The sequence below is a fragment of the Aplysia californica genome, unplaced genomic scaffold (genome assembly GCF_000002075.1).
Source record: "Aplysia californica isolate F4 #8 unplaced genomic scaffold, AplCal3.0 scaffold00144, whole genome shotgun sequence".
Lineage (NCBI taxonomy): Eukaryota > Metazoa > Mollusca > Gastropoda > Aplysiida > Aplysiidae > Aplysia > Aplysia californica.
The window spans coordinates 303,345-310,660 of NW_004797414.1; the positions used below are offsets into that span (position 1 = coordinate 303,345).

At 40.5% G+C, this 7,316-nt stretch overlaps 1 protein-coding gene across 1 annotated transcript in view; it reads right to left on the bottom strand.

Annotated features, from left to right (window-relative positions):
* Nucleotides 1-7,316, bottom strand: part of LOC118477578 — a gene marked incomplete in the record, with an annotated part of 9,221 nt that overhangs the window by 1,472 nt on the left and 433 nt on the right.

The following is a 7,316-nucleotide window of genomic DNA, read 5'->3' on the forward strand; positions in this document are numbered from 1 at the left end:
CTGTTACCACGGACTCTTTTTGCTAAGGAAATAACTAATCTTTGGCGGCCATTTTCTCACTTATTTTACCTCTGAAAACAGGTGACCCCCACCTCCTTTATTCGCAAATATCTCGACTTGCAATCATAATAAATTGATATTTTTTCCATCCAAATAAAGACAAATGAACAAGCTTTAAGATGATACTAATAACTCTACATGCCCAAAAATTAACGAGAGCCTGATTCCGACACGCTGCTTCACATATAATTTTAAAACAGAAATGACTTCAGCTTACATTTGAATGAATCAAAAAATGTGATCTCTCTTATAGTACTTGACAAAGCATTCCAGATCTTGGGGCCTTGATATTCAATTGCTCTTTCACCCACTGTTTTAGGTTTCATAGATGGTACAAGAAATTTCTTTTTGTCAGCTGATGACCTTAAACTGGGAGTTGAAATGTGCAGTCTCAGCAGGATTGATAAATATGACGGCGCATTATCATTCAAGTACTTGTTACATAGGGTGGCCGTCTTCTGCACAATTCTTTTCTCATAGTTGTCTATCTCTTAACTTGTATAACATTGTTATAATCTATCACTTAACTTGTATAACTTGGTTATCTATCTCTTAACTTGTATAACATGGATATCTATCACTTAACTTGTATAACATGGATATCTATCTCTTAACTTGTATAACATGGTTATCTATCTCTTAACTTGTATAACATGGATATTTATTACTTAACTTGTAAAACATGATTATCTATATCCCAACTTGTGTGAAATCCTTATGATCTATCTCTTAACTTGTGCAAAGGTGTCATCTTTAACATTAACTTGTGAAATATAAGTATCCTTTACTGTACTGGTATACTTTAACGATGTTTAATATTGATATTTTTTAAAACAAGAATAAAGGACGACGGTTTCATGACTCTGTAGTTATTTATTTCAGCAATTTGCAAAGAATATCGTATTGATCAATTTCAATTCAAAATCCCCCTAGGGCGAATTCGCGTAGTCCTTGCGCCACCATTTGCGTGCAAAGACACCTCTGTTCCAGTCTTGCAGTTACTGCTGGGTGGCGTCGGTAGCCTAGTGGTTAGGCTACCGGACTTGTAATCGTGAGAGTGCGGGTTTGGGGGTTCGAGCCTCAGCTCGGTCCAACGTTGTGTCTTTGGGAAAGGCACTTTGCACGAATTTCCCAACTGGCTCGGTCCTTTCGGAGATGGACGTTGAACTCGGAGGCCTCGCCTCTTAAATAACCTAATAGTGTTGATAGGGGCGTTAAACCTATACCATTTCACCATTTTCAGTTACTGCTGGCCAGAGGTGGGCAAAGCTCGGATAACCTATAAGGGTAATCAGACATTTCTCAGTGAAACATTATCCAAATTCAGATTCTTAACTCTCTTTCCTGACCCGTCTGCCGAAGTGGGTGCACTCATTTGTCGAAGTGGTTCAAACCCATTTGCCGAAGCGGTTCATATTAAAATTTATCATTGCCGAAGTCGTGCACTATCCTATTATTATCCGGATTTTGCTAAAGCGACTCATTGTCCAGTCCTACTGCTGGCATGCACTGACCACGAATAGCACAAGCATGACAAGGAACCCGACGTTCTCTATGTATTGATTGGACCTCTCTCCCGAAATACAAAATGTATAGTTTCTTGAGGTACTTCGTAAAGGCCTCATCACATCAGGGGGTATAGGTAGTTGGAACTTTCCCGAAAAATAATAATACACACAGGATGTAGTATAACTAGTAGCAATGAAGGGCTCGTCTGTGCACCTAAGGTCATCACTTGCATATAATTTGCTTGTTTCGTTCACGTCACCCTTAGCGGAGCAGTTGCCGGAACTGTTTTCACACGGATGAGAAGGCTTGTCGACAACCGCTGCCGACCTGTTCCACAGGGTAGATGGCGCTTCTTGGGTTTTGAATCTCTCCTGGTTTGACGAATGCAAAATGTATCGCAAATTTGATGTTCCGGATGCCCACCCCAAATACTGTAAGTAAAAGGCTACCGCCTCCTGGAACGCCTCGTACGGAAGTTCGCTTGTCGATGGGAACGTACCTTCTATCCTAAAAAATTAGAAATTATTTCTATCAATAAATCATTCACTATCTGGGAAAGGGATGATCTCTGATATCTGAGCCGAAGAGTACTTGTAACGGAACACACACTTAAGATACTTGGTGAATCGGGAGTTGAAGGGTGTCTCAGTCTCAACGTTCGCTGTCTTTGGATCTTGAACAGCACCTGAGGTAGCTGAGATGATAAAGGGTGGTGCGTTTATCCCAACACAATAACCAAGCTCAAACAGACATTGTCCATTTACCCTCTCCACTTCATCTCCATTGCAGTGGACGTGTCGACATTTTTGCTCGGGCTCGCTTCCACATTCGGTATATACCCACGTCTTACTAAAGCTTAAGGGATTTTTTCTGAAGTGAATAAGGTTGTCGTCATCGACATCAAGCAGTATTGCGAACTTGAAGTGTCTCTGTGTGTGTTTGTTGGGATCACACGAACGCGGTTTTTCACACCTGGACGGGTAAATATAGAACCTGGGGAAATAAAACAAAAAAGATACCAGTTTCTTTTTCTTGCTGTTGTTGTTGATGTAGTTGTTGTTGTTGTTGTTGTTTTTGTTTTTGTTTTTGTTGTTGTTGTTGTTGTTGTTCTTCTTCTTCTTCTTCTTCTTCTTCTCCTTCTCCTTCTCCTTCTCCTTCTCCTTCTCCTTCTCCTTCTCCTTCTCCTTTTCCTTCTTCTTCTTCTTCTTCTTCTTCTTCTTCTTCTTCTTCTTCTTCTTCTTCTTCGCCACCTCCAGTAATAACCTGTATTCAAGCGTAGGTCTTAAACTACACAGACAGAAACAGAGAAACACAGAGACAGAGACACAAAGAAATTGAGACATTTAGAGGAAGGAAATGAAAAGAACATACTTTTCCATTTTTGGTAAATCTGTGAGGGCTGCTTCAAGGTCTTCGTGTCCCCAAAAGGCGGGTCCATTATACACTCCAGTCCAGTACACCAGATTTGGGCGGGAATCGTTGGTTGGATTAGCATGACACCAGTACACAGAGGAGTTGAGGAACGTGAGCCCAGTGGTGGTCTCTGTGACAGGACTGTTCATTCTGGAAAGTTAACAAACGGCATGGCATCATCCATTACATCCTCCTCCTCCTCCTCCTCCTCCTCCTCCTCCTCCTACTAATCATCATCCTCCTCCTCCTACTCATCATCATCATCATCATCATCATCATCATCATCATCATCATCATCACCTTCATCAACATCACGCTGGGACCAGGTTGAGCTAGCGAGACTGCGGTCGGACCATCATTGGAGCTTAAGATGGTATAAGAACTTTGTTAATGAAGAGCTCAGCCCACGTTGCCGAAGATGCAGCCATGAAAAGGAGGATGTCAAACATTATGTTTGAATGTCAAGGAACAATGGCAATTCGAAATGAGTTATTTGGACAAGTGGAGGTGCCTTTAAGTATATTGGCAAGGGAGCCGAAAAGGAGCCTCGCCCTCGCTCGAAGATTTCTTCGTGGAGTCCACCAGGCCCATTAAGGAAACCAAAAAAAATCACCAACATCACCATTACAAAAGGACAGATAAGGGTAAATAGAAATTATTGGGGTTTTCTTTTATATCGAGTGTCTACAAGAGTGAAATCATATGAATGCCAATAACTAAGCATCTTTGCACCAATTAATTTCGTCAAATTTTCGAGTAAACTTAAGAGTAAATAAAACCAAAGGAGACAACATAATAATCTTCTTTAATATACAGAAAATCGATCACTGTGCTCGAAAAATAGCAAGACTTTTTTGTGATTGGTGCAATCTTAAAATCTTATTCATTCCTATTGCCTCTGGTTTAAAAAAAACCCCATCTATCTTGAATAGATGTTGAGGTACGTATCTACGATTGAAGGAAAAGTGCTTCGCCCGATGTGAAAAGCAACATTAACGAGAAAATGACTGCCAAAGTTTTGGGGCATCAAAAGCTTGAGTGTTGATGGAAACTGAAAATGTTATTTTTGTGTCAAATGTTTTCAGCTGAATCTGACAAGATTATTTCTTGATGGACATGTTAGGTGTTGATCCTGGAAAGAATTGATAAACATTGCCAAATGGACGGAAACATCGTATTTCTTCGGTTGTACATGTATTATTTTGACGAGAGCCTAATACATGTATCACCAAGATGCAAGCCATGATTGTGCTGCGCTCTATTTTTGCTGCTGTCCAAATGTGTCTTTCAACTACCAACTACGAGAACTTTGAAGCTGTATGAACATGTGTAATAGTCTGAAAGTGTTTTATTTTTAATACAATGATTTTGTACTCAGCGTAAGTTAAATGGAACTGAAACATCCTCCTTTATCCGGTTATGTAATAGATAAAACAACTTCCACACTAAAAGAACAGTTTTTCAACAGCAATTTTAAAACAAGGATGACCATAACAATAATTATTATATAGGGTTGTCAGATTTTGTGTCTCCTGATGTTGTATGTAAAAAGGAATGCAAAAATCACCGAGTCAGCTCATTTTAGCACTTTTGCACATCTGAACAAATTTACGATATTATCTCACAATACAGGTACACGTTCGTTGAAAAAACCCCGAGATTCATCAAAGAAAGACCTTCTTGCTACCAATGGCAACGCATTTGGAAGAATGTCACTTTCTATTATATGTGCTGTTGTCTGTTGTGGTAAAGGTCATCTGTTTATTTACTTTTTTTATTTTTTATTATTATAGTAGAGGGTTTTACGGCGTTCGCAACTGCATAAGGTCATATGAGCGCCAAGGGGTGGGTGTCAACAGAGAAGTCTTTACAGGGAATCAAACGTATTCTGCTCATCTCTCTAGCTTCAACAGCACAAGGTCTGCTTCGACCATCAAGGCACCCCGGAAATAGCAGGTCACAAGAGAGTGACAAACATACAAAAGAAGTAGAGGAAAAATGAAAATAGTAAGGATTAGGAAAGAAAAAGCAGCAGTTCCCTGTTGTAGATCAGGCACAGTTATATACGTGACATGAATCAGCCCATTTACAATTCTACTGTGCTTGAACAAGAAATGTCCCCCCTTTGGGAATGTCCTAAAGACACTACAGTCAGTGGCACTGCCCCGGGGGGCGTCATCTGCTTGATGGGTGAGTTCACATCAATCGCACTGTTTTCTAACTGAAATGGGGTTTGGCTGAAAACACTCACATTATTAAATAAATCATCTTGCTCTTCCTTTAAACAAATTGAATACCTCACATAGATAGAAATGGGAACATGATATCAACATCGACAAGAGGAGTCGTTTTAACACTTAGAGGGAATTTTCCTGATTAATCTTTTGAGGGAAAAAAACGATTGCCATGTACAGCTCAAGAACGTAAATGTGAAACATGCTGACATTATGAGTTACTTCTTGGATTTGAGCAATATGGAAATAGATACATCAAGCTTATAAGTTTTTGAAAATACCTAAGTATGAAATAATCTCACGCCTATTACACATACAGAATATGACATCTTTTGAAAATCTACAAATTTGGCCCTAGTGTTGATTTTTATAGCCAATATCTCCATTTGTGGATTGCGAGAAGTAGCTCATTTTGTCAGCTCACCTCACAACCCCCGAGCGGTTCTACTGACTAAAGTGTCTTTAGGCCATTCCCCAAAGGGGGGACATTTCTCGTTCTAATGCACAGTTAAATTGTAAATGGGTTGATCCAACAATGTCATGCCCATATCTGTGCCTGAACTACAACAGGGAACTGCTGCTTTTTCTTTCCTAATCCTTACTGTCGTCGTTTTCCTCTACTTCTTTTTTATGTTTGCCACACTCTTGTGACCCGCTATTTCCGGGGTGCCTTGATAGTCGAAGCAGAATTTTTGTGCCGTTGAAGCTAGAGAGGTGAGCAGAGTAAGTCTGATTCCCTGTAAGGACTTCTCTGTTGATATCTACCCCTTGGAGCTCATATGACCTTATGCAGTTGCGAGCGCCGTAAAACGTCTACTAAAACTAAAACAAAAAACCACACATCAGCATAGGAAGGGAACATTTCTTACTTCAAAAGTTGGGCCTGAGATGACGTTTGTGGGGGATCCAGCACAGCAGATGGGTGGTCAGGACACGAGTCCACGGTCGGTACATTCATGGCAACGTCACAGACAAGGCGGGCTTGGAATATGCTGGGATGAAACAGTTGGAGTGTCGTTGTCCACTCCGCCGGACACAGCAGGTCAATGTCTCGGCAACATGAGTCTCTAAAGAAACATACTGGGTCACATGGGCAAGACACGTTATTGTGGACGGTCAAACAGTAATCTATGCAGGACTCGGAGGACGTGTTGGAGGAAAGGTTTGATGAGGAAGTGTTGGAGGAAGTGATTGAGGAAGGTTTTGAGGAAATGTTTGAGGAAAGATTTAAAGAAGTGTGGGAGGAATAAGTGTTTGAGGAAAAAAATGTTGGAGGAAATGTTTGAGGAATTGCTTGAAGAAGTCTTTGCTGCTACGTCAGTCCTATTGCAGTTTGTCAAGCTTTGCCAATCCAACCGTCCGGTGGTCAGGGTCTGGTTGTCTTTTATCGGAATGTCTTCCTCTGTTGTGGACGAGTTATCAGAAATAGCTTGTCGTCGTTGTCTTTCTGGAAAATGGATTGCGTTCTTTTCTGCTGACTCAGTTTGATCTGACTGTCGAAGCGTGAGCACCTCTCTCTGTGATTTCTGTTCATGTTCAAAGTGTCCTAGTAATCTGTACCAAATTGTGGCTGGGTTGTATTTCTTTAAAAACAGAACAGAATCACTGCCATTGCTCTGTGTTTTTTTTATGACCAGTCTGATGCAAAATCATCTGTCTAGTATTGTCCTCATGTGGAGCAGCAAGCTTATAATTAGGCTTTTGCATGAAAGAAAGAACGTCGGCTCTGCTTGTCGATAAATTCAAGATACAAAATAAAAGAACGAAACGCATCTTCCAAAGATTATTCAAGGAGAGTCCAAGTTTGGTAGGAAAAAGATGGGAATATGTGATGCCAATGGCCACTATCACAAAGTACTTCCTTCACATTCTTCACATGTCTCAGTTAACCACTTCAGAGAAGAGTTGACGAAACTTCACTTGTCCCCTCGATCCAGCACAGGAGGATATCACAATCAAATGGCTTTTCTGAATCCACGTTGGCTTATAAGAAAAGTAGCACCAGTTTTGTTTACCGTCCAACAAGCTTAATGATCTTAGATATCAAATAGGCAACGTGTTCTTGAGCATAGTATGTTTCTGGCTTTACTATAGCTTCTA